General features: G+C 37.0%; 1 long non-coding RNA gene across 4 annotated transcripts in view; it reads left to right on the forward strand.

Annotated features, from left to right (window-relative positions):
* Positions 1 to 356: 356 nt before the first annotated feature.
* The window catches only part of LOC112302137 (uncharacterized), a 36,009-nt gene continuing 8,636 nt past the window's right edge, over positions 357 to 27,729 (forward strand). For all 4 annotated transcript variants that reach the window (XR_002974539.2, XR_008425547.1, XR_008425549.1 and 1 more), the window contains exon 1: positions 357 to 485. This is a non-coding gene — a long non-coding RNA (uncharacterized lncRNA). The remainder of the gene's footprint in view (positions 486 to 27,729) is intronic.

Genomic DNA, 27,729 nt, shown 5'->3' on the forward strand with positions numbered 1-27,729 from the left:
AAAGTCACCTTTGAAAGGGAAGAGATTTCAGACCACTGGCAAGATTCAAGAAAATATGACAGGGCAGCTGACGGCGATTGAGGGAACTGTGCGAGGTCCCAAGGTGCCTACTTGAAGGAGACTGAGGTGTCATTGTCTTATGTACAATGTTTCCTTGTAATTGAGTGTATCCGTGACCTTTGCTAATAATCAATACATCTTGTTTAGGAAATGTTGTTTGTCTTATTCCTTAACACTTGTCATTGAGTGTCTCAGTGACCATGGCTATTAATCAATACATCCTGTTCAGGGAATGTTATTTATCTTACTCCTTAAAATTATCCTTCTGCCCTTGGGTTTTGACCAGTGCACTGTAACCAGGTTGGCTATAATATAAATTAAATAGAGTACAAGTTCCTGCCTCTCGTCTTCAGCACAGCTGTAACTGGAGGCTGCCCTTCGGCCCCACCGTGCTAACCCCGTAAAGCAAAGTACTGTCTGCAAAGGTAATTAACATCCCTGCCTTAGAGCTGACCTCTGTGGCCCAGGTTTCTAGGGCTTTTCCTTTGCAGTTACCAACTGCTTACAGCTTACAGGTTAAGAGCACAGTCTTTGGAAATTGTCAGGTCTGGAAAATCCTCTACAAGCTCCAGTTTTTTCTTCTGTAAAATGTTGATTTTCATATCATAGGTTTGCTTTGATGATTGAAAGCATATTGTACAGAAAATTATTAAAACAATGCCTGGCATACAATGCTCAATAAATGGAATGAACATTTTTATTATTATCTTTGGCAAAAGCTTATCTGTTGAGCATATAAAATGTTTCCATATACGACTTTTGTTTGATACAATTACTAATGCAGGACTTTTTTTTAAACTTGATTTTTATTGACAGTATTATAAATGTCCTCCTTTCCCCCCACCTTTGCCCACCTCCACCCAAGCCTTGCCCTCTCCTTCCCTCTGGCCACACCACACTGTGGTCTGTGTCCATGGGTCATGCATGTATGTTCTTTAGCTACTCCCTTCACTGCCAGTCCCCTCCTCTCCCTCCTCTCTAACAGCTGTCAGTCTGTTCCATGCATCCATACCTCTGCTTCTGTTTTGCCAGTTTATTTTATTCATTAAATTCTATATGTAAGTGATATTGTATGGTATTTGGGTTTTTTTCTTTTTTAAATTTTTATTGTTATTCAATTACAGTTGTATGCCTTTTCTCCCCATCCCTCCACCCCTCCCCAGCTGAACCCACCTCCCTCCCCCACCTCCACCCTCCCCCTTGATTTTGTCCATGTGTCCTTTATAGTAGTTCCAGTAATCCCCTCTCCTCACTGTCCCCTCCCCACTCCACCCCTGACCATTGTTAGATTGTTCTTAACTTCAATGTCTCTGGTTATATTTTGTTTCCTTTTTTCTTCTATTGATTATGTTCCAGTTAAGGGTGAGATCATATGGTATTTGTCCCTCACCGTCTGGCTTATTTCACTTAACATAATGCTCTCCATTGCATCCATACTGTTGCAAAGGGTATGAGCTCCTTCTTTCTCTCTGCTGTGTAGAATTCCATTGTGTAAATATACCATAGTTTTTTGATCCACTCATTTGGTGATGGGCACTTAGGTTGCTTCCATTCCTTGGCTATTGTAAATTGTGCTGCTATGAACATTGGGGTGCACAGGTTCTTTTGGATTGGTGTTTCAAAGTTCTTAGGGTATAATTGCAGCAGCAGAATTGCTGGGTCAAAGGGCAGTTCCATTTTTAGTTTTCTGAGGAAATTCCATACTGTTTTCCACAGTGGCCTCACCAGTCTGCATTCCAACCAACAGGTATTTTGGGTTTTTATAAGATCTTTTTTTTCCTTTTTTAGGTAACATGGGAAAGGATCAATATACTGTAAGCAGCAAGTGTTGAAGACCCAGTTCTATTAGGGACAGTCAGGGTGGCTTTAGTAAAATGATGGGGCATCTCTGGTCTGCTGTGTCCTTGCTAAGAAGTGAGCATTATCCAAGTGGGTGCATTTTAGAATTAGTAATAATTTCACTATTCTTAAGCAAATAGTATGTTTATAAACTAGTTGTCTTATTGAATTATTCTTTAGTGTATTGATTTAATTTAGTAACATTAATTTCCAGAAAAAGGATCGTTTATGTGCCAATTTGTAGTGTTCCCTCATTTGTATTGTTCCTTCGATGCCCATGGTTAATTCAATGATTATTACCATATTTTGCCATGTAATGCATGCTTTTCTTGCCCAAATTTTTGAGGGAAAAATAAGGATGCGCATTATACATGGGTAGTAGTAATTCTGTATCTATGTAAATGTTTTTAGTTCTGTTATTTATGCTTATGCATTAAAAGTGTAATTCTAAAAAGCAATAACAATATCGGTATGAAAAATAATACCTTGGAATACAATAATCAGTTTTGTTTCTAAATATAAAGAAGTAAAAGTCAAATGGAAATATTTAAATAAAACATTTCTCCCTGAAAGTTTGGGCCAAAAACGTGGGTGTGCACTATACATTGCAAAGTATGGTACTTACTTTTCACATTAAAATATATTTAACATATAACACTGTGTAAATTTAAGGTGTACAATATGTTAATTTGATATTTTTACATATTATAATATCATTGCCATTATAGTGATAATTAGCATATGTTAGGTACACAATTACACTTTCTTGCTACTTGTTGGAATAATTAAGTTCCAGTTTCTTAGCAAGTTTGATGACTACAACACAATATTGTTATCTGTATTCACTACACTTCCCATTAGAGCTCTAAGGCTTACTTTCTATTCATCAGAAATGTGTTCCCTTCAACAGCACCTGTCCTGTCCCGCTTCCCCCATCCCATGGTAACCACCAGCTCACTCTAGGTCTTAAGAATCTGCATTTTTCAGGTCCCGCCTGTCAGTGATGTCATACGTGCTTGTCTTTCTCTGTCTGAGTAGTTTCAGACTGTGTAACGTGCTCAAGGCCCATCCCTGTGGTAGCAGGTGGCAGCATGTGCTTTGTCACGGCTGAATGAAATTCCATTGTGCACATATACCACATGGTCTCCAAATCATTCTGATCATTCATACACCTAACTAAGTGAGCAAAATATCTGGATTGTAAATTATTTACATGATCTTCTCTTCAGTGCATGAGCAGGTTACATCTATACATATGTATAAACATATATGTCTCTTGAGTCAGGCTCTTTAGAAAAAGGCACACATTAGATTGCTTGTGGTGCATCGAAGAAGTGCCTTTCAGCAAAAACCTGTAATGGAGGGAGGGGAGTAGCCTGGCAAGAGCAGAGAGCCAAGGAAAAGTGTGGTCTCAAGTCAAGTCTAGCCTTTCCTGATCCACAGGGGCAGAGCTCCAGACAGCCTTTCTAAGCTAGGAATCTAGCGGTCTCTGGCGGTGGTGGGGTGACCAGACTTCCCAGGCGAAGTGCCTCCCATTGACCACAAGCAGTTCTCCTGAAAATGGGAGCAGACGTGGACCCTTCGTAATCAGTAGCCACAGCAGCTGGGGTCAGAGGCACTGGCCCTGGGACAGAGTCTCTACGAGCTGTGTGAACAGCCACCACTCTGTGGGATAATAGTATAACTGATGGATATTTAAGGTGATATAAAGTATAGTGAAGGCATTTATCTTCTCTGTGATTCAGCTGTGTAATCCAAAATAAATGATAGTGGGGACTAACTTAAAACCCTCCCCACTCCTGAATTCCTGTATCTGTTTTAGGAAAAGAGAAAACAAAGTTTATTATTTTTTTCTCTCATTACCTAGATGACTTTATTTACTAAGTCATTGACTTTTACTAGTCTTGGTTTTATTGCATTTTTAACTTTGTTATCAATACACTAAGGATAAAAATAATACCTAGTGTTGTGAGGCTTTAATAACTTTTATGGAGGTAAAACATTTTATAACAGACTCGTATATTGTGAATGTCCCATAAATACTAGTAATTGAGTGTCTGAGTCTAATCAGGGCTAGATTTTTAATTTTGTGAAATTTCCTTTAAGTGTGGTGAAACTGTTACTTATTATCACAAAGTTTATAAAGCTAATAAGTAGCTTGTGAGGGATTACATCGTTAAGTGTCTTACATGGACATCCTGGCATCTGGCTGAGCTCATAGCTCTACAGCAGCGGAGTTAGTAAGGAAAGATCCAAAACTGGGGAGAAGAATCGCTGGGGTTAACAAGCAAATCTCACTTTCAATGTTCTCAAACTTTGTGTCAACAAACAAATTACATGTACAGGACACATTTTTAAAGAAAACCTAAATTTTCCATTCATGGCAGGGACCGAGTTGTGTATGCCAATTTTTTTAATTGTGGGTACAGAGCAGGAATTTAATAAGTATTTGTTGAAAATACACTAAGTATAAAGTAGGATCAGTAGAAAAGATATAAACACATTTCCCCCAACAAGTACTGCTTAAAATTGCTCAAGCTCCTCAGTTATAAAGCCAGAGGTTACCTTCACAGTTGCAATTATGATCACATAGTGCACACTCTGAAAATGCATTGAAAGAATACTATTTTTTAAAAAAAAATCACTTAAGACTTTACCAATTATAAATCAAAATAGGAAATATTTTAGGGTAATTTCAGTCTTCCAGTCTCTTTTGGTCTTTAATTTTTTATTGCAAAATAGAGTCAGATTTTTTCCTCCAAAATTAAGAAAATTAATATAGTTAATATATGATCTACTTGGAAGGTAACAAAATGACTGGAGTTTTGAAAATCATCTGCCACTGAGTAGTTTTTTAAATGAGTTTCTTCTTTTATAAAAGCAATAACTACTCAAGTTGTTCAGAAGGAGTTGTAAAGATACAGAAAGTCAAGACTCACATTTTATCATAACAGTAATGGTCACTATGCATTCTTTGCAGGACTGCTTTTGAGGCACAGGAGAACAGAAAAAGAGAAACTTTTGTTATATATTTCCCTGCAGAGTCCAAAATTGGAAATTAGCTTGGTATTTTTAGAGGTTTACAGTATAGCTATTTGGTTCAACAGACTCATACCCTGACAAGGAGTAAAGCAGAATAAGTATAAAAAGATAGGAATATGTAAAATTCAGATGCCATGGCTGCATTCATAAATTTTGGATTCACAATGAAAGAAAAGTCTTACAATAAGGATATAATACTAGATTTTGGGATGTTGAGTTTTTTAATTCTTTATAAATTTTGCATATTAACCCCTTATCAGATATAATGGCAAATATGTTCTTCCATTCCATGGGCTGCCTTTTTATTTTATTGATGGTTTCCTTTGCTGTACAAAAACTTTTTAGTTTGATGCAGTCCTATTTGTTTATGTTTTCTTTTGTTTCCTTTGTTTGGGAAGATATATTAGATAAAATATAGCTACGAGCAATGTCTGAGATTTTACTGCCTATGTTCTCTCCTAGGATTTTTATGATTTGGGTTCTAATATTTGTCTTTAATCCATTTTGAATTTATTTTTGTGTGTGGTGTAAGAAGGTGATCGAGTTTCATTTTTCTGCAACTCTGTTTAATTTTCCCAACACTATTTATTGAATAAACTATCTTTAGCCCATTGTATGTGCTTGCTTCCTCTGTCAAATATTAATTGACTATAAAGGTGTGGTTTTATTTCTGGGCTCTCTATTCTGGTCCATTGATCTATGTGTCTGTTTTTATGTCAGTGCCATGCTGTTTTGACTACTATGGCCTTAGAGTATAGTCTGATATTAGGTAGCATGATTCCTCCAACTTTATTCTTCTTTCTCAACATCTCTGTTGTTATGCAGGGCCTTTTATGGTTCTGTTCAAATTTTTGAAATGTTTTTTCCAGTTCTGTAAAATACAACACTGGAATCTTGATAGGAATTGCATTGAATCTATGGATTGTTTTGGTAGTATGGACATTTTAATGATGTTAATTCTTCCTATCCATGTACACGGTATATGCTTCCTCTTATTTGTATCTTCTCCAATTTTTCTTCAGTGTCTTACAATTTTCTGTGTGTAGGTCTTTTACATCCTTGGTTAGATTTATTCCTAGGTATTTAATTCTTCTGGGAGCAATTGTGAATGGGATTATTTTCATATCATGCCTTTTTATTAGTTCAATATTGGCATATAAAATGCAACTGATATTCAAAAATGGGTAAAGGACCTGAATAGATACTTCACCAAAGAGAACATACAGATGGCCAATAGACAATGAAAAGATGTTCAACATCACTAATCATCAGAGAAAAGCAAATTAAAATCACAATGAAAAATCACCTCACACCTGTCAGAATGGCTATCATCAATAAATCAACAAACAAGTGTTGGCAAGGATGTGGAGAAATGGGAACCCTCATGCACTGTTGGTGGGAATGCAGACTGATGCAACCACTGTAGAAAGCAGTATGGAAATACCTCAAAAAATTAAAAATAGATCTGACTTTGACCTAGTGATCCTACTTCTGGGAATATATCTAAGGAAATCCAAAACACTAATTCAAAAGAACATAAGCACCTCTATGTTCATTGCAGTATTATTTACAATCACTTAGATATGGAAGCAACCCAAGTGGCCATCAGTGGATGAGTGGATAAAACATCTATGGGGCATTTACACAATGGAATACTACTCAGCCATTAAAAGGAAGAAAATTTTACCCTTTGCAATAGCATGGATGGACCTGGAGAACATTATGCTAAGTGAAATAGGCCAGTCAGAGAAAGATAAATACCATATGATTTCACTTATATGTGGAATCTAATGAACAAATTGAAGTAACAAGCAAAATAGAGACAGACTCACAGATGGAGAGCAGGATGACAGCTAAGTGGTGGGGGGAGGTGAGGGAGTGGAGGTGTGGCGCCAAAGGAAAAAGGACTCATGGACATGGACAACAGTGTGGTGATTGTGGAGGGGGAAGGATATAAAGGGGTTAAATGGTAATGGGAAAATACAATAAATAATAATAAAAGAAAATCTTGAAAAAAAGACTATACTATTATTTCTGTTTATCCAATTTCTTAATCTTATTCTTCTTTTGGATGGCTTCGGTACAGTACCAAATAAATACATAAAGAACGAAAATGAATGGCACGTGCCTACCTGAAGCTGTTCTGTGTATTCTGAACATTAAATATACCATAGCTGGAAATAAAATTCTTAGGTCACAATACATTTCCCCTAAAAATTCTATAGGCATTGGAATTTATTTTTGTGATTTTTAAAAAATAGTTAACCTAAATGTTCAGATTTTTAAAATTCTGATGCCTGTGCCCTACACGCAGAGATTAGGATTTAATTGATCAGGGGTGTGTCCTGGATACAGTGATTTCTAAAATCTTCTCAGGTTATAATTGAAGTGAAGGTTGAGAACCACTCTTCTAAAAAATGCAATCACTGGAAAACAAATTAGTTGGTTACTCAACAAGTGTTTTTTGAGTAAGTACCAAACACATAGTACGTAGTACCAAGTGCTATAAGGAATGTGGAAAATTCTTCCCTGAGTTGCTGAAAAGATTAGCATGTGAAAAAATACACAATAATTTATTAGTGCACGTGATTGGTGACAATGTGTGCCATGCCCACTGCAGTGGTTGTAAGAATTTAATAAAAGGAATGCGCGTAATGACAATTGCACATGTACAATTACATACAGAAATTTGAAGGGGAGTTAGTATTTAAGAATGGATAAATTTTGGGCCCTAATAAGGTAACCAAATCCAACCATATCTGTTAGCTTATCCGCTGAATTAACTCAGCCTATATGTTTATTTGGTACAATCAGTCTCTGACAATTTGCATCTTAAATAAAATATTCATATTAGTTAAAAATTGCCTCTGTAAACTTTTGTATAGAGCTGAGCGTGGCAGCAACATTTCATACACTCTAAAAGTCAGAGTTATGTTCGTGCTCAGAGTCTAGATCGAGGTTTCAAAATCTGAGTGCTGAATTATTGGTAAAAATAATGGACTCTTGGGAATTAAGGCATCTAAAGGTCAGTACTTAACTGAACTCCTAATTCTTGGTAAATGAAAATTAATATAAATCATCTCTTTGTAAATTTTGACATGTGTGATGGGACTTTGCCCAAAATCTGAGTATGAATACAGGATAATTATATTTATGTATGATGTAAGCAATTATGTGTAGAGATTAAAATTTTCATTATTGCTGAAAACAATGAGGCAGGAAGATATATCTTTTGTTACTTGAAGAAGTTTACAAGGTGAGAATCTTGTGAGCATTTAAAAGATGAGTGACCTAATTTATAATGATGATATATTTTACCTTTGGCAAATAGAGCATTGTTTACTCATGAAGAAAGAAAAAAAATGTAAGGGCCATTAATTTGCAGATTCACTTCTTGGTGATAGATGCCTATAAATCTTGACAAAATTTTCCAACAAAGATAACTGTATCTGTACAGGTGTTTATATTAATTCTATTATCTCTAAGGCCATGTTTAAATTAATTAACACAGTCTCTATCTAACATTACCTAACAAAAAATGCTGAGTATACCTGGTTATGAAAGTGCATTGTATCCTAGAAGTGATGAGAATGTTTTACAACTAAACATGGTCACTTCCTGTTCTCATTCCTCTCTCCTTCCTCATTCATTACCTCAAGATACATTCATCACGAAAAAAGTTAATGTTCACTTTTAACATTTGTATTTGTAGTATGAGTTTAACTCCTAGCTAGCTGATTTTTATGAATTGAAATTTTTGTAGTTAACAGTGGTATCTTTTGTGTATTTTCATGTGCTTGATCATTTTGATGTTCAAAGTACTTATTCTATCCATTCAAGTGATTATTACTTTTTCTTTGAGTTATCTATCCTGTTAATGACAAAAGATGGTATGGTGAATAATCAACACTTTACTTTCGCTTAAGTTCACAATATTATTTGCTGCCATATCTTTTAAGAGAAAAAAAAATTAAAGTTTAAAATGCCACATATTATTAATTTTTTCATTTGGTAGTTTTCTGTCAGAAAATTGGATTAACTATAAACAGTATTTTAGAAATATTTCTGTATGAACTTCTGAGTCAGCTTTTTCCTGGGAGGGGGAAGAAATTGGTAGTTTGTTTCATTGACAATTTTATGCTACTGAGTTTTCCTATACAAGACCATGCTATATCTTTCCATTTTTTAAATTCTGAAGCATTTAGATCATCCACGAGTATTTAAAATTTTTCCTCAGCTAGGCTTTGAATGTGTCTGGTTTCATTTCTTTTCATATGATTTTATTTACTTTATTTTATATCCTTATAATAATTGGCAGTTTCCCTAGTGACACTCCAGGGTAGTTGCTGAACTCTAAGTCATTTTTCTCAGCACTCACACACATACACATAAGCAATAAAAGCAACATGTGATTTAGTGAGCACCTATTGTATGTAAAATTTATGTTTTCATTTGTGAAGAAAAGAACAGATAATATACAATTCATTTGGATATGTTAATGTAGGGCTTCTAATAATGTAATCAAAATCACCAAGAGTGCTTGATTAAAAAAAAAGGTTGGGGGGTTTGTCTTGTTTTATGGTGTTTTGTTTTGTTTCTTCCTAAAAATACTGAATCAGAACCTCTGGAAATGAAGCTCAGATTTCAGCATTTTCGGTAAGCTTTCCAAGTGGTTCTTACATGTTGAGAGCTCTTCTAAAAGGCACACATGTGTGGCTTCACTTGAAAACTTCTCTAAAACTGGTTAGAATGACCATTAATTGGTCATACTTTGAAAGTAAAAAGAGGACATTATCAAAAATTATTACTAAGGATAACTTATTTATACCAGGGACCTCCCAGGCAAACCAAAAATACTGTTATTCTAGTAAGAGCTCAGTACTAAGACAAGTTTTAAGTATGAAATCCAGGCCAGACTAAAAGTTTCAGGTGCATCCCGACTGCTGGCTTCATATTTCCCCTCCTCGCGCCCCATTAGCACCACAGATTATGCCTCCACGTTATTGCCAAAGCCAGCACTGCTGTCCTGGATCAAACCCTCACGTCACTGACCTTCCACATTATAGTGTCGGGCTTATGTCTGCTCTTAGGTCCTCGATTTTTGTCTTTCTTCCATTCTTTCTTCCCAACTGATGCCAGAGTAATGATGCATAAATCACTCTTCTCTTATTATGCTTGAAATCAGTAAATGTTTTGACATGATTTAAACTATAACAATGAGCAGAATAAACAATAAAATCAATGTAGACCATAATAATATTGATATGAATAATAAATTATTTAGTGGGAAGAAAACCTATTTACACACGTTAGTTAATAATACCAGCCGGCAAACAGCTCTCATGCTTTCAGGTGCTCCTTGCCCACTGCAGGGGGCCGGCGTGACATTCCCTTGTCACAAACAAGGCTAAGCCTGCCACAGCTATATGTCCTCCTGGAAACGTTCTAATACATCAGTGTCAGTGTTGGGCTAGTTAGGAAGTATTTCTAATATCCACCCATAGAATAAATAGTTTCCTTTTCATGATGCACAAGATTCCTCACGATTTGGCTTTTTCATTCCTCCTCAGTTCCATGGTCCAGCTCCTCCACCGTGTGCTTCACTGCTCTGGAAGTGACATCTTCTCTCCTGTCTTCCTGCCTTTGTATCTGCTTCCTGCACCACCCTCTTTCCCTACCTTCCTTCCACCTAAACTCTTACTGTTTGAATCTCAGCTTAATATATATATATATATTAAGCTTAATATATATATGTGTGTGTGTGTGTGTGTGTGTGTGTATATATATATATATATATATATATATATATATATATATATATTCATGATGGTCTTCCTTAGCCCCTGTAGGCAGATTTGAATACTTTTCTTACACTCATATTTCACTTTGGACATATCTCTCACTCAGAAATTCTTAAATGTGGGGTTTTTTTCTAACATGTCTCTTTACATTCTAAACAGTTATATTCTCAAACCCTGGACTTTCATGCATATTTATTCCCCATCCTTAGCACTTTTCCTGCATGTAGTATATGTCAATATATGACAGATAAAGAATAAAGAATGAATAAAGAATGCTTATTTGAAAGAGCACATGAATGAAAAAAAGTTGGATAAAGTCATTCAGAGAGGGATTTCATGGATGTGATGCATTCTGAGCTGAACTTGAAGGAGTAATAGACATGGTGGGTTGGAGACAAGGGAGATTTACATTCCCAATGAAGCCAGTGACAAAAGCAAAACACAAGAAGAGAAATAAGTACCTAGGTGAGTGAAGAATGGCAATATTGGGTAAGTGAATGACATTGAAGAGAATTACTCCAAACATTTTGTACCATTTTGAGGAGTTTAGAGCTACACCATTGAACCAGTAAATTCAAAGCCTTAGGTCCTCATAATAGCCTCAGGTTTGGAACACGTGGCAGTTTACTCCTTGGGGCTTGGTTCCAACTCTACACAATGTTACCATCTGTGTCTCAGAAAGATGTAAATCTATGTTAAGCATTAACCAATCTCCCTGTGCTTGTACTTCCCAAGCTCATCCTGTTCTTGCAAAGGTCAGCTGATAGCTGTTTGGGTCGGCTGGCTCATCGTCCCTTCAGATTGTGGCTCTTTGTCAATTGTTAACCCCCTTAAATAAAGGTCCAAGGAATAAAGAAATCTATTATTTAGTGATTTATGTGGATGTTGCTGCACCTGGCACTGGTTCCTTGCTCTTTTGCGTGTGACCTTTTGTTTGTTTTAATAATTCACTAGTGTTCAAAGGCCCTTTATGACTCAATAGAAGCCAGTCCTTGTGGCTGTATTTTTTATCCCTCAATCAGGAAGACACCTCATCTGCTTTTAATATGATGCTTATGGGTTAACTGCCATTATCTAGTTTTACTTTTCCCTTTCTAAGGTAAATTACCCCCAAGAACACTCGTAGCCATAGTGAAAGCAGTATCGCCTTCAACAGGTTAAATAAATTTCAGACTGTGACTTTGTTATTTCTTTCCACTTCCATAAAATTGAAAGTAACATGTTCATTTCACTATGATTTTAATCAAAAGCAAAAACTTTTACAACAGTGGGTTTCCTTCCTGGGGATGGACAACAACTTGTAATTGCAGATTTACGCATATGAATAACTGGTGCTGATCCCTCTGTGCAGCGTCTGATCATCCTATTTACTCAAGGGATGCTGTGTCCCTGGCAAATTCCTTTCTTTTATGGGGTAAAGAAACTACTCTTCTGCCTGCCAGAAAATTTTTTAGATAGGATCACCACATACTGTCTTCCAGTTTTCAAATTTTTCCTTCGTCCTGAATTGGGTCTTCAGGTTATTTATCCACATCTTCCTGCTGGTTGAAGTGTGCTCTCCTTCCACCCCCAAGTCTAGGGAAATATTTTGGGGTTTTTTGCCATCACTTTGAGGTACCACAGGGGACCTGTGTCCTGGTACAACAGGAGCACCATCTGCTTTATTTTATTGTTGTTGTATTTTTTAAATTTTCAATTACAGTTGACATACAATATTATATTAGTTTCAGGTGTACAACTTAGTGATTAGACATCTATGTAACTTGTGGCCTGGTAAGTCCGGGACCCATAGGACACCACCCACAGTTATTACAATATTATTAATTCCCTATGCCATCATTTACAAGAAAGATACTACTTTTGGAAGCATGGTTCTGCAGTTCTGAACCAGTTTTCAATCACCCATTGCTCTTCATTTTAATGCCTAGTCCACTTTTGCACACTGCTCTCTGCCAGCTTCAAAGTCAGAAGGTTTTCTCTGCTGAGAGCGCTTGATGAAAATCGCATTCCTCCTCCCTGGTGATGCTCCTGCTGCATGGGCCTTTCTAGTGCTTGTCAATGAAAGCTCAGGCCCACCATGGGGGTGTTGCACTTTCTGGACTCTGCCTGGGCTTCTCTGTCCTGCACCCCCAGCCTCATAGCTTCATGGCTAGCTTCCTCATACCTTTCAGATTTTAACTCAAATATTACCCCTTTAGAAAGGCCGTCCCCGGCTCCCCTAGTCTGCGCCGCACGAGTAGGCTCAAGACAAATTTGTTAAATAAATGCCTGGATGAATCCGTTATCGCATGTGTTATATCTCAGGAAAGGAGAAGATACTGGAGGTACTGGAAAGGTGTGGATGAGATGAAAAGGCCAGAAATAGACACTGAGTATCCACATTTGCTCAGCATTTTACAGTTCACAAAGCAACATCACGCATATCATTCGAAGTTTTGAACTCTGTTATGGAACACTATTATTACTATCTCCACTTTACAATGGAGGCTTAGGAAAAGTTAAATAATATTTCAAGGTCAGTACCTAATAAATAGGAGAGTTCGGAAGTTAAAACATATTTTCATTTAAACCTGTAAAATTTTGTCTTTCATAACATGTTGGAGTCCCCTGACTTAAAATTTGAGAGAATAGAGATTCTAGGTAAAATACCAGCAATATTAGGGAAACGACAGTTATCACAAGTGGAACACTGTTAGGGACAGTCACAGAATATTCCTGCTACAGAAAGCATTATGTGCAACCCTTTGAGCTGACTCCAGCTGGGCCTCCTCCTAGCTCCATCACCAACTGCTACCTCCGTGTTTTCTCCTCTACAGATGGAGACAATTACAGTATCTACACCATGGGGTGGTTGTGAGAATTAAAGCAGTTTATACAGGTAAAGACTTAGGTCATTCCCCATCACAAAGTAATGCTCAATACATGAAAACTCCTGTTATGATTTTTGCTATTGTTGTTCATAGTATTATTTTATATGTTTATTTACTAAAGACCTTCTCTCCTCTCAAAGATTACTGAAAGTGTGAACTGTGTGGTTGTTCTATTTGTAATTAATTTTTTAATATCATTAATTGCATGGAAAGAAGATTCTTCTTTATTTTTTAATCTTAGGCCTTTGGTTGAATGTGGTGTGATCCTTGATACTTTGCTTCTGAGGGTCCAGCCAGCCACAAAGAGGAATTCCTACAGTGCAGGCCTCTAACTGACCCTGGATTTGATCTGCAAAAGAATAAGGCCTCACTGTGAAATACACCAGAACTTAAGTGAAGCCATAATATTTTAAAGGTTGAAAGAACAATAAATATCATCTGACGTTTCACTTAATCCCATAAACACAGAGATTGGAAATTTTCCTTACTTGGAATTGTCTAATACAGTATGGATTTTGTAACTCTTCATAATTTCATTGGGGATGTGTTTGCTTTTTTCTCTTCACATTGCTGCAAAGTAGATCTTTTTCACAGATTTTACTAATGTGTAAATTATATTTTGACTATAGAGACCATCAACCAGATTAGTCTACTGGCAGATGTTAATGCTGCATCTAGTTGAGAGGACTCTGGGTGCATTTCTATGGCTCCATGTACTCACATGGGGAACTGATGGGATTCCTGGTATAAAGGGAAGAGCAGTGATTGTGTTCTCCTTGGAGACTTTATCCTCAGAGACTTCTTCCTCATTCTCTGACCTCTCCTGAAATCTGTAGTAAGACTACAGAAAGCAGCAGCAATCTGCTTTGCAGATTTTAGCAATACTTAGCCTGGTGGACTGGTTCTCAACCCCTTTTAGACCTAATGCTTCCTTTTTATCACACACACAAAAAATTTAACTCCTTTTTTTTACTATAGTGAAAAGAAATTCAGGGAATAATATGTCCAGGGCTTCCCCTAGAGTATGTACAACACTGGGAAAATGGTTTCTGTGGGCCTCCTTTCTATGTAAAACACTTACCTCACCTCAAACCAATGTGTAAATGCTATTCTGGGGGCCCAATGTCATCTGAATTCGTGAGAAAAAATATCGCACTGACCAGTGGGTGCAATCCACTCACCAGGCAACCCATCTGGTACAAAGGCCTTGCGTGGAGCCTGACGCATCTTACAGATTTGATTTTGATGCTTCTGGAAGCAGCTAGACTCTATGTCTGGGTAAATGTTAGGACAGCAGACCATAGGGGAGTAGCAGCAACTGAGTGAGACCCACACTTGTAGGATTGGGGTGCACATCTGGGTTATTTACATATTTTTAAGGAAGTTACTCCAGAGCACAGGAGCTCCTTAAGACCCAGGTAAAAACTTGATTATTAATAACAATCAAGTAAAAAGTGCTTCTCAGAAAAGGTACAGCTAAAGGAGTTCATCATTACGAAGCCCTTATTATATGAAATGTTAAAGAGACTTATTTAAGAAAAAGAAGTACAAAATTATGAACAATAAAATGGCAGTAATTTCACAACTATCAACAATTGAAAAAAACCAAACTAAGCAAACAAATAGAACAGGAACAGAATCATAGATATGGAGATCATTCAGAGGGTTATCAGTTGGGAGGGGAAAAGGGAGAATAGGGGAAAAGGTGCAGGGATTAAGAGTACAAATTGGTAGGTACAGAATAGACAGGGGGATGTTAAGAACAATGTAGGAAATGGAGTAGCCAAAGAACTTATATGCATGACCCATGGACATGAACTAAGGTGGGGGATTAGCAGAAGGATAGGAGGGTACCAGGAAGAGGGGGACAAAAGGGAAAATATTGGGACAACTGTAATTGCATAATCAATAAAATATATTAAAAATAACAACCAAGTACAATGTAATTGGGAGATAAAATGAAAGATATTAATAATAAATTACATAAATTTCAATACAAAAATTTTGGTATGCAACCATGCCAAAAGACAATGAAATTGTCTGAGTCTTGAAGTCTCTTTTACTGAGTACATTTGTACTTAAAAGAATAAGAACGTTATAGTCACACATTGTTTGAACAAGAAGTACAGGAAAATGAAAGAACAGAGGTGTGGATAGATACCAAAAAAATAAGATTAGGATAGTTAATTAGGCACCAGACATATTTGTATGTAATAAGAGGAAGAGGGAGATAACCTCAAATGAAAATGAAATTACACGGCAAGGTAAATTAAAGACCAACAAATTGAGTAAACAAAGAAGTAAGATTTTCTTGAACTCAATGCTATGCATAAATGCATTGTTAAAATAATTCCTTGTGCTATGATAGGGCCTTAGGGCACCACTGTGCTTTGGAGTGAAAATTTTTAGGTCCTCTTACTATGTGTAGACCTGCTGGGGTCTGCAGTGCCATCCAGGAAAGGTGCTCAAACCTAGATCCTTACCCATGTGGGCCCCAGGACCCGAGTTGCTCTCCAACCCTCCACAAACAGAGTGGAATGGATGGAGGATCACATAGTTACAGCTCTTATCTTGAAATCCCAGCACATGTCGAGTCACACTTTCAGTCTCTGGTATTTAAAATAACTCTGGAGACTGTGTTCTTGAAGAGGTAATGGGGACTATACGAGAGGTTAGAAAAATAAACAAGGCTAGAGAAGAATTGTATGATACACAACTTAAGACCATATCCAAATAAGATTTAAGATAACCCCTGACTCCAGAAAGACCAGCTGTGTTGTATGACAAGAAAGTTGGAAGGGGCTGATGATTTCAAAGTAAAGGCAGTATGGTTCAAAGTTAAAATATGTCCCAAATTTCTTGCTCAATAGTTGTACTTGGTTTCTACTGATGAAATGTAGCATATTTCTAGGCCCAAGAAATGGGTTGAAATAACACCAACATTAATGACTTTATATGTATGTGGTCCTGTCATTCCAGTGTAATGGATGTATGTATCGAGAGTTTAGGATATAAACTAAGAAACAATTGTTTATATTAGTATAAGCCCCTGTAAGAATAGGTTCCAGAACACCACTGACTGGGTGCTTCTGAGACATTCACAACCCAAATATTGAAGAGTCTGTAATAAATAATCCAACTTCGCTATTACTCATCCCATTCCCTGCGCAGACATTTATACGTCGTTTTACTGCCGTCTTTGCTCCATCTTCAGTATCTGAGTATGTCTACCCAAGTTTGGTTCACCTTCTCAGCCTGACAGTTCTTCCTGACTGGGGTAAAGGGTTAAGGATATGGCTTTATTTAGAATATTTTATGTAAAACAAGAATTCTACCTCACATTCCTTCAAGCCATTTCTGCTCTTGTCGGCAAGGTTTTCTGCTAAGTCTCACTTTCAGATCCTCAGTCCTCTTCAAACTCACATCAAGCCTGTATTAGCACTAGGCTTCTTTCCTCCCCAGGAAACCACTGGAGAAACATTGTCTCCTAAGGTATTCACAACACACACACACACACGCACCCATACACAACACCTCTGATATGTCTTAATAGCAGTTCCACTTTTAACATAAGACATTAAGAACTTATATGTCTTCCATCTGGTAAAATATGCAAATTATGTATTATCAATGTCTTGTGACTTTCAATAATGACTTCTCACTGATTAAATAAGAAGTCCACTTTCTGCTTTTCTCTAGTAAGTGATTATCCTGTATTCTGGTTGGCTTGTTTTTTTTTGTGAAACAATATGATAAATGGAATATTCTAGGGTTTTTTGTTGTTTGTTTGTTTGTTTGTTTTACCAAGAAAAGAAACAACTGATTGTGAGAACGAAGTTCCTCTTTTGTAGCCTCCTGGCCATTGTTACCTTTCTGCTCCCAGTGCACAGCTAACAGGAAAGAAACTTCCTGATTGTGAAAATGCAGTTATCGTTAAGTAGCCTGGTAGATGTTGCTACATTTCTGTTCTCAGTGTGCAGCTTCTATTTTACCACTTATCTCTGAATATCACATACCTTATACTCTCAATGTATAAAACATGACATCATCAGTAAAATCCTCCTATGCACTACATACTATGCTAGGCCTTCTAGGAACACTGAAAAGAAGTAGTCTTTGACCTTCAATAGCTGGGATACTTGGGCATGTAAACAAATGAAAATCCCAATAATGTTAAAAAGTAAAACAAGAAGCTTATATAGAGAAGAAAATACCCCAAAGGCATGATTCATTCATCTGGATGTGTGGGTTGGGCAAAGGAAAGGAGAGGTGAGGCTACTTTCATGGGTAATATCTGGGCCTATCCAGTTAAATCCATTTTCTTTTCAATTGTAGATGTTTTTTCCTAACTGAAAAGACAAGAGTAGCAATTTAAACTATATAAGAGAGTATACAATGAAAAATACCGTAAGCCTCTTTTTCACATCATTTTTTTTCTATCTGCACAAGCCACCAAATCACAGCCAAAAACAAACAAGCAAACAAAAACCAAACACTTATATGTCAGGTATTTTTCTGAACTATAAATTTCTCCTTTAGACATGAACTTTGGATTCACTTTCTTCTTATAAGGTAGAGAATAATTGAATCCATTTCACTACATTTTATTCTATTTGTTGTTTTAAGTTCTCAAACACTATAGTTTGGGGGAAATTTGCTTTCATATACAGGAATTAAGAGTCAAATTGCAAAAGGATTTATATTGGGAGAGCCAAAGTTCTGATGTTTTTGATTTTTTTTCCTCTAAAATTTATACCTCTGTGTCATGTGCCTATTAGCTTCTGGGCCATTTTTTTCCTATTTTACTTGAACAACAATAAAAAAAGTAAAAAAAAAAATTAAAATAAAATAAAAAATAAGTTTTATTTTCTTTAAACAGAAAAAATATTCTAGATGAAAAGGTAGCCAATAGTCTCAAGTATTAACAGTCAGGGTTTCAGAGTCATATAATTCATGAACAAAAGGAACCCCAGAAAACATATAGATATTATTTTTTCATATAAAGGTGGCTAGAGAGTGAAATAATTTGCCTTAGTTAAAACAACTAGATGTTGACATGTCTGTTGCTAGAACTAATTCCTATTCCTTGTAAAGTGGCTATCAAATTTACCTGAAATAGAAACACTGGGACTTGGGGTGGGGTGGGGAGGGATGAGGAACACAGAAGAGACAGGAACATGAGGGAGTTGCCGGCAACACAGATTCCTGGGTGCACTCTCAAGAGTTGTGACTCAGCAGGTCGCATCCATAGCCAATTATCTGCATTTCTAATGAGTTTCTGGTGCTGCTGGCGTGGCAGGAACACATTGAGAACTTTGTTCTGCAGTATCATCTTGAGGCCTCCCCTGTTGGATGTTAAATCTTAACCCCAAGTTTCTGAAAATTTACTACTAGGCATTTCTCCCTGGAAAAGTCCATATTGCCTTTGCTTCCTGGTAAGACATATCTCCTGCAGTGCACCTAAAGCCTTTATTTGCTAATGGCTTGCTCTAAGACCTAAAGATTTTCTGATCCATTAGTTATTTGTGCAATTTAAATCTCGAGTTAATGCGTGTATGCCACTTAAAATAGTGAATACTAAAATATTTTTTTATCATATTACCTTTACTTTACCAATTGAATTATTCTGTATCACCTTTCATGCTTACTTAACCATCTCTGTGCAACTGGACAAGGTCTGCAAATTATTCTGTCACAATTTGTAATCTCCTCCATCTTCCTTACCTCCCTTCTTTCACTGCCAGAGTTCAGGTGGTCATACCAGGAGTATTCCAATAGCCTGCAATGAGCATGCTTTGTCTTTTCTCCTGTTTCACAGACACAAACTGACAAATCACCCATCTTCTAAAGAAATCATAACATTTAATTCCAAGGTTTCATGAATATAATAAGAAAACAAAAATTAAGTTCTTTGAGCAAATGCAAGTGCCTTATTTTTTAAAAAAAATTTTAACATTAGGTCATTTTGGGTTTTTTTTAAACTATAATTTCTCTCTCTCCTCTCTCTCTTTCTTTCTTTCTTTCTTTCTTTCTTTCTTTCTTTCTTTCTTTCTTTCTTTCTTTCTTTCTTTCTTTCTTTCTTTCTTTCTTCTTTCTTTCTTCTTTCTTTCTTTCTTCTTTCTTTCTTTCTTTCTCTTTCTTTCTTTCTCTTTCTCTCTTTCTTTCTTTCTCTCTTTCTCTCTTTCTTTCTTTCTCTCTTTCTCTTTCTTCTTTCTTCAGTTACAATTGTCTGCATTTTCTCCCCATCCCTTCACCCCACCCCAGCCAGTCCCACCTCCCTCCCCCACCCCTACCCTCCCCCTTGATTTTGTCCTTGTGTCCTTTATAGTAGCTCCTATAGACCCCTCTCCCCACTATTCCCTTCCCACTCCCCTCTGGCTATTGTTACATTGTTCTTAATTTCAATGTCTCTGGTTATATATTGTTTGCTTTTTTCTTTTGTTGATTATGTCCCAGTTAAAGGTGAGATCATATGGTATTTGCCCCTCACCGCCTGGCTTATTTCACTTAGCATAATTCTCTCCAGTTCCATCCATGCCATTGCAAAGGGTATAAGCTCCTTCTTTCTCTCTGCTGCATAGAATTCCATTGTGTAAATGTACCATAGTTTTTGGATCCACTCATTTACTGATGGGCACTTAGGTTGCTTTTAGTACTTGGCTATTGTAAATTATGCTGCTATGAACATTGGGGTGCATAGGTTATTTTGGATTGGTGTAAAACTACGATTTTCTGATTAACCACAATAAATAATACATTAACTCATACCAATTGCTTTCGATAAAAGCAATTATGTATGTTTTCAGATTAAAAAAATAAACCCTAACATTTCGATAGAATTTAACTTGGATTGTTGACAGAAATATTCTCAATCAACTACCTGTTTTGCTCACCTACTGAGCGACTTAAGGTTACTCATAGAAAATGAAGAATTATGAGAAAGTGTAGTACCTTATCTCAGTATTGATCTTTGGCATCAAAAGGCATCATACTCTTCTTAATTTCTCCTCTCTTTCTTGTCTGGTAATGATAGCATAGAACCACAGAAAGGCATTTTAGGACACAAGTGGAACCATTACGAAAGCTAAAATTGATTTTTTTTCTTCCTCAAGCATTTAAACACACACATTGAGAATCCGTATTTTGGTAGGGATTTGTTTCTAAATGAGGTTTATTGTGAGGGATGGGGGCTCATCTTCTGAAGCATTTTATGAGTCTTAAATCTTCAGAAAGGCTTCTACATTCAACGTTATTAGGAATTATAAGATGGTAGAGCATTAAAACTGAGAAGGGATCCCTGTGCAACTGATCACACAAATCACAGGACCATGAAACTGACCCTGCATTCCAGGTCCCTTCTAGGCTGCGAGCCCAGTTTATCTGCAGAGGGAAAGAGTCTGAGGATTCAGGGCAGAAACTACGCAGGAGTAAAGGGTTTATGTATGTTTGGAACATGTATTTATACCTGTTGTTAAATCAAATACACTATAAAAAATAAATATGAGTGAGAAGTACCTTGATGATGGAAGTCTCCTCCATTAGAAAACTTACATAAATCTTGGGAGATTAAAATAGCAAATTGTGATTCCGTTAACATAAAATCTAATAATGTCTTTGGGATACCATATTACTCACACTTTCCCATACAGAAAGGAGGTCATACCTCTTCAGCACATTACTTGGCACCACAAATAATGAACGTCATCTATGTAATATCGTACTTACCATAATGAAATAAAAGCAGTTGATTATTTTCTCTCTTGCTTATAGGTCTGTGAACTCTTGGGAGAATTAACTGTCGTATTGTAATAGCAGAGAGAGCAACGGGTAGCAACTGGGTCTAGAAAAGTTGAGGAATGAATACTTGAATGTACAAGTGAGTAAAGTAACCCAGCTTCAGGATAAGGATGCATTTAATTCAATGCATAAATCATTTCTAATCTTTAGGAGGAAAACTGTCACTCTTTTTGATTTGTTATTGTGTGTATAGCACATTTGTGTAAATGATGAGAGACCAATGAGGTCTACTCTTAACAGAGAATGTACTTGTTTTTGTCCCTTGAATTCAAGCCTTGTTGAATTTTGTACAACTAGCTGCATCTGCACTGTCCCCCCTTCCATTCTGAGTCACCTGTGCTATTGAGAATAGTCTCCTATAGCTGTACCTGGGAGCTGGGATGCAGTATGGGTCTCTCAAAACTTCACGTGTGGCTTTTGAAGGAAACATGGAAATTAAAATTAAAAATTCTTTTGCAAAGCATATTCATGTAGTGATTTAAAATTGTACTATAGACTTTGGGAACCTTAATAGCACTGTAATGTAAGGGGCAATGGAAAGTGTTTAGATTGCAATTCTATTTAGCTTTGCAAACATAACTGTGATTCCATCTTTTATGTTACTGATTTTGTAAGCACTTGGTCAAATCCACTGTTCCTCAATTTGCCTCTCTGTGTCTCAATCTGGTTTCATAGAAACCCAGAAAAGGCACTTGAAAGCTATTTGTGTCCTAAGTTCAAATTGCTTTAGAAAAATTAGTAAAAATACTTCATCATTGTTTGCCAGTACTCTGTAATCCCTGGTATTAACCATATCTTTTCCTTCCCTTTTCTTCCAATGTAATTTTAAGTATATTTTGTTATTCTAAAGCAAAATAATTAGTTTATCAAAACTAAAAACAGAACCACCACAGAAAACAAAGCAAAACAAAACAAAACCCAAAGAAAAACAAAAACAAGCCAGTGGTTTATGTTTTTCTGAAAAAGAAATTGGCTTATGGCTTTCATCAAGGAAGAATCAGTTTGGACATATAGTATTTAGTTGGACATACAGTGATTCATTTCCATGTAAGATATCTCATAGATCCTATGCCATCAGAGAAAGTATCTGGGAAAATCAGGGCATTCCAATGCAGATTTAAGGTGTAAGGCCAGTGGAGCATTATAGAAATATGAAATGAAAAAAGATAACTCTATAATGCTGAGTTACATGTTGTATTAGGTTGGCAAAAAAATTTGTATGGCTTTTTTCCATAAAACAAGACACGTTTCTGATTTTCACCCATAATTGTATTGATTTGAATATTTTGAGTATATCAGCTATCTCCCACGTGATATAATGTCTCAATTTCATCACTATCTACTTCTACTGGTCTACCCCACCGTGGAGCATCATTCAGTGAGAAACCTCCAGCCCAAAACTTCCCAAACCACTTTTGACACATTCGATCAGTCACAGCACTTTCTCCTACACTACATAAATCTTTTTTTTTGCATTTCAGTTGCATTTTACCTTTCTTGAAATAATAAAGCATAATATGCCAAAAATACTGCTTATTTCCTTCCATCTTCAATATTAAAACAGCTTCACAAAAATTGACCAATATTGGTAAGTATTTTTTAATTCACGCTGATATGACAGCTGTCACAATACAATCTAATGAAATTGTTTTGAATGAAGTTAAACACAACTAAGCACTACTAGAGTCACCTTACAGAAAAAACCAAAAAAAACCCCAGTACCAAGTGTTTGCTGTCTCCTGAGTGAAATAATCCAAAGTGTAAGTTTCACAGTGAATAGGGTTTGTTTGAAGAAGAGACACTTTTAGTGGACTTAAAATCTATTACTTTACTTCCTCAACAGTAATGGATCCCATAATGTAATATCTGAAAAAATATGTTAAAAAAATCAAAAATATGTTTTAATTTTAAAATAAATAAGAAAATAAAACCAAATTTTCAGTTTCCTGTCCACCATGTAAGGAGCTTAGAAACTGCCACTCTATCCCTAACAACAAGTGAAAAGCTGAACAAATTGAAATACAAATAACTCTTCCTAGATCTCTCAGAGAAGTTAAGTCACAGGGCGGCTGCTGCCCCCACAACTGCAGAGACAGGCGGACGGGTACAGAAAATCACTACTTACCAGAGCAGAAGCCCACCAACACAGAACTCCACAGAAACCAGTTGGAGGGTAGCAAAACTGGAACTGGAATTGAGGAGTTGCTGGAGGCTCCGTGTCAACAAGACTGAGAGATGAAAATTCCAGGGAAGCCAGTCTTTGGGAGGCCCCCAAAATCATTTTTGTGAGTTTTACCTCGATTCTCTCACGAGGTTCTAACAGTAAAGAATGAAGAAAAACCCCCTCAGGCTTCTGGCTGGAGGTTGGGGGAAAGTAACCATTTCAGAATGGGAGAGAACATTTGATCTACTTAACAAAGCCTGACTTTAACAGAAACTGTTTCACCAGAGCCTAATCTACTGGGGATTTATCAGAGCCTAAGTCACCTGGGGGGAGGGAAATACTCAGCTAAGCCTGCTCTAGCCTTCCACATGGGGAACGGGAAATGCCTAACTCCAGTCCCCACTATCCATCCTGTACAACCAAGGACGTTGGAAAAACAAAACAAAGGGGAAAAGCACTGAGAAGATCATAGCCCAAGGAAATGCATAGGCTCACGGAGAAGTTAACACTTAATCATCGAGCCATAGAGTAACTCTTTAACTCCACACCACTACGTTCCTGAAAGTCTATTTAACACACTTCTTTTTACCCATACAGTCTATCGTTCAACAGCAACAACAACACAAACTGCAAAGCACACTAAAGGCAAGAAGAAACAAAAGAAAACCACAGTTTGAACAGACAGAGCACACATCAGAACCAGACCCTGATATGGCAGGGATTTGCGGATAATTTAAAACAACTATTATTAGTCATTAGAAAAAACTTAGTGCCTCCCTTAATGTCCCTGGTGCTTTTCAAGCTCCCATCCCTTGGCCGGAGCTTAGGGTGAGTGTGCGTGAGTGAGGAGTCTGTGCTCAGGCCCTTTAAAAGAAAGCCTGGGTCTATGGCAGCCCTCTGTCTCACCTGGACCGTGTCCCTGCTGATTTTCACAGCCAGCAGCTGTGGGGACTTCTCTCCCTGGCACCTGCGCTACCGGCTGGGAGCCTGGTGTGAGCCTGGGCCCCCTTACACCTGGGGGGCATCTCTGCAGCCGAGATATCCCTGTTGATTCCTAACTGCCACACATGGGTGTCAGAATAGGCCCTTTCTAGTTTCCAGGCTGTCTCTAGTGACAGGTCCCCTCCTACCTGACTCCACGTGGCTTCTTCTTTATATCCTTAGTTGTAGAAGTTCTGTTCATTTGGTCTTCAGGTGGATCTCAAGGGTGGCTGTTCTATAATTCAGTGTATTTGATGTGGTTGTGGAGGTGAGCACAGCGATTACCTACTCTGTCATCTTGACTTGAAGTCGATATGGAGGAAACTTAGATGCATATTACTAAGCGAAAGAAGCCAATCTGAAAAGGCTGCATACTATGTGATTCCAGCTATATGACATTTTGGAAAAGACAAAGCTATGCAGACATGTAAAAGTTCAGTTGTTACCAGAAGTTAGGGAGGAGGTGACTAGTCAGAGCACAGAGGACTTTTAGAGTAGTATCCTCTATGATACTGTAGCAATGGATGCAGTCATTATACCTTCGTCAAAACCTTCAGAGTGTGAAAATATCAAGAGTGAGCTCTAATGTGAACTATGGGCTTTGGAAATAATGGTGTGTCCATGTCAATACATTGATTTTAACAAGTGTTCAGTTTGGCTATGAACCTAGAAAACTGCTCTAAAAATATATTTTTAAAAACCCCAATTGAAAAGTGGGTGACTCTGATTCAGACTATATATATATTTTTTTCTTGAGTAATATTAGAAAAGAAAAGAGGAAAGATTAAAAAACAAGTTACTATATCCAGAGCTCAGCTGGGTCCTAAAGAGAGTATCATTGTAACTATTTGAATATAAATTATTTGAACCATCATTTCTGATTAAGATGGCATAGGAGAGACTAAAATAGACCCTCTCATTGGAAACAACTGGAAACCAGACAAAAATGTGGAAACAACACATGAGGGCGAGGAAACAAGGAAGATAAGCACACCCTTGCTGCCCTGCTGACTTCCTGGAGGAAGGCACAAGGCCACAGCGCAGACAGAGAAACCGCAGGGTCCAGGGCAAGGAGATGCCAAGTGTGTTGCAACCATTCAAGGCCGGGCAGGTTCACAAGGGATTGGGGCAGATGGAAGAAAATTCACGGAGCTGTTGGGATGTCTGACATGCCTTTATGCTGGGGTGGAGCTGCAAGCCGCATGTCACCCTGCAGGAAGTCCTGACTCCCTTACATACTAAATGCTTGCAAAGCTAGCAAGGTGCCAATACTGACCTTCACTTTATATAACAGAGCTTCATTCTATGCATGTGGGCGCTACTTAAAGTTACGGGAATACTATGTATCTTAGTGGCCTGGACATCCAGGTGAGGGAGCCTCACTGACTCCATTTTCCCTACACTAAGTAAAATATGCTCACGTATAAGCGCATACAATTTTCTATTTTGTTATTTTCCAGTTATTTCACTTTTACTTTTTATCTTGGATTATTATTAACATACATTGAGTTAGAAAACACACGTTTTGCTACAATCCATAGAAGACTTGTAATGACTAAGATGTGAAATTACGTAAAATTAACAGAAGTATACGGCCATTAAATATAGCACCTACTCTAAAAATTATTTTATCCTAGCTTTATTAACTAATGTTACTGGAAATGTTATTTCAACACATTCTTCTTGATAAAAACTGCACAGAAAATAAATGAATAGTAATGTCCAAGCATGTAAGTTAAATAACTGAAATTACAACCTTGGACAAACGGGGAAACCCCACAGTTTTTGTTTGTATCAAAAGCCCAAGGCAACCCCACCCTTTTATGGTAATGCCCTAAGTTTAAAGTTCTTTTTTTTAAATTGCTTTTTACAAGAAGAAAATGAAATAATTTTATGTATTCAATTATAATATGTAACCATAAAATTTCAGTTACAACTATATAAAATATTATAAACATATACATATAGATGTATGTGTGTGATATATATTTACGTGTTGGTACTACTTATATTTTACTTTCTAAGCCAACCTGAAATTCTGTTTTTTATTCCCTATCTTCTATTTCAAGTCACGGATTCTTTTCTCTGCACTTCAATTTCTTCACTACTTGCCCTAACCTCATTTAATACTTTGTACTGGAAATATTTGAATTTGTTATATCTTTTTACCCCTTTTTCTGGACTACTTCTAATCTTATATTATTGTCTTCTTAATTCATTTTAACTGTTTTCATATTTTTTCCATGAATTGTGCTTGTTCATCTTTATGTTAGGGATAATTATGTACAAAAGCATGACCTTTGTGAATCTTCCAGTGTATCACAGACATTTTAATAGGTTCCTCTTTTTGATGTGTGAAATTCATCTTTCATTATTCTTCCTCTTAGTAATAGTTTTGATGGGGCCCATGAGCACTCATTCAGAAAGTACATTGCCCTGTTTCCTATTAGCTGGACATGATCGTGTTACTAATTTCAGGGCAAATGGATATAAGCAAAATCAATATGCATGACTCCCCATTTTCTTCCTTAAGGAGAAGATGCTTGCTCTGGATTCTTTTCCTGTCCAGTTGGTTGAAAAATGTCAACATTGAATTGGCCTTCATGGTCCTAGAGATGGAAGCTACATGCGTGTGATGGCAGAGACGTTTTGCTTGCCTGGGTTCTTAGATGAGCTCAACAGGAAGTGTCTACTTTTATAATGCTACTCGAGAATGAAATAAATCTCTATGCTGACATCTTGGGCTGGATAGTTCTTTGTTGTGAGGGCTGTCCTGTGTATTGTACAATGTTTAGTAATAGCTTTAGTGGCAAATGCTACATGCCTACAGACCGCCTCACCCACCCCTGTCCCATCCCATTTGAGACAAAAAAAAGTGTGTCCATTTGGCAAATGTGCCCTATGAGGAGAACTTTCCCTGGTTGAGAAACACTAGTCTATAGGCTGAAGTAGAAATTGCTATTGGTTAGTGAGATGTTGCCTTAATAAAACCAATAAAATACAGCATTCATTAAGAAGTCAGGTGGGAGGAGATGAGTAAAGAGAAATGGAAGGGGGGAAGGTGGTAATTACTTCCTGCTGTGGTATTTGTTGCCTATGGTACTGTAATAGGAATGACATGTTCCTATAAGGCCTAAAGTTACAGGGGAAGTACTTAGAAAGAGGGGAATATCTG

The sequence above is a fragment of the Desmodus rotundus genome, chromosome 11 (genome assembly GCF_022682495.2).
Source record: "Desmodus rotundus isolate HL8 chromosome 11, HLdesRot8A.1, whole genome shotgun sequence".
Taxonomy (NCBI): domain Eukaryota; kingdom Metazoa; phylum Chordata; class Mammalia; order Chiroptera; family Phyllostomidae; genus Desmodus; species Desmodus rotundus.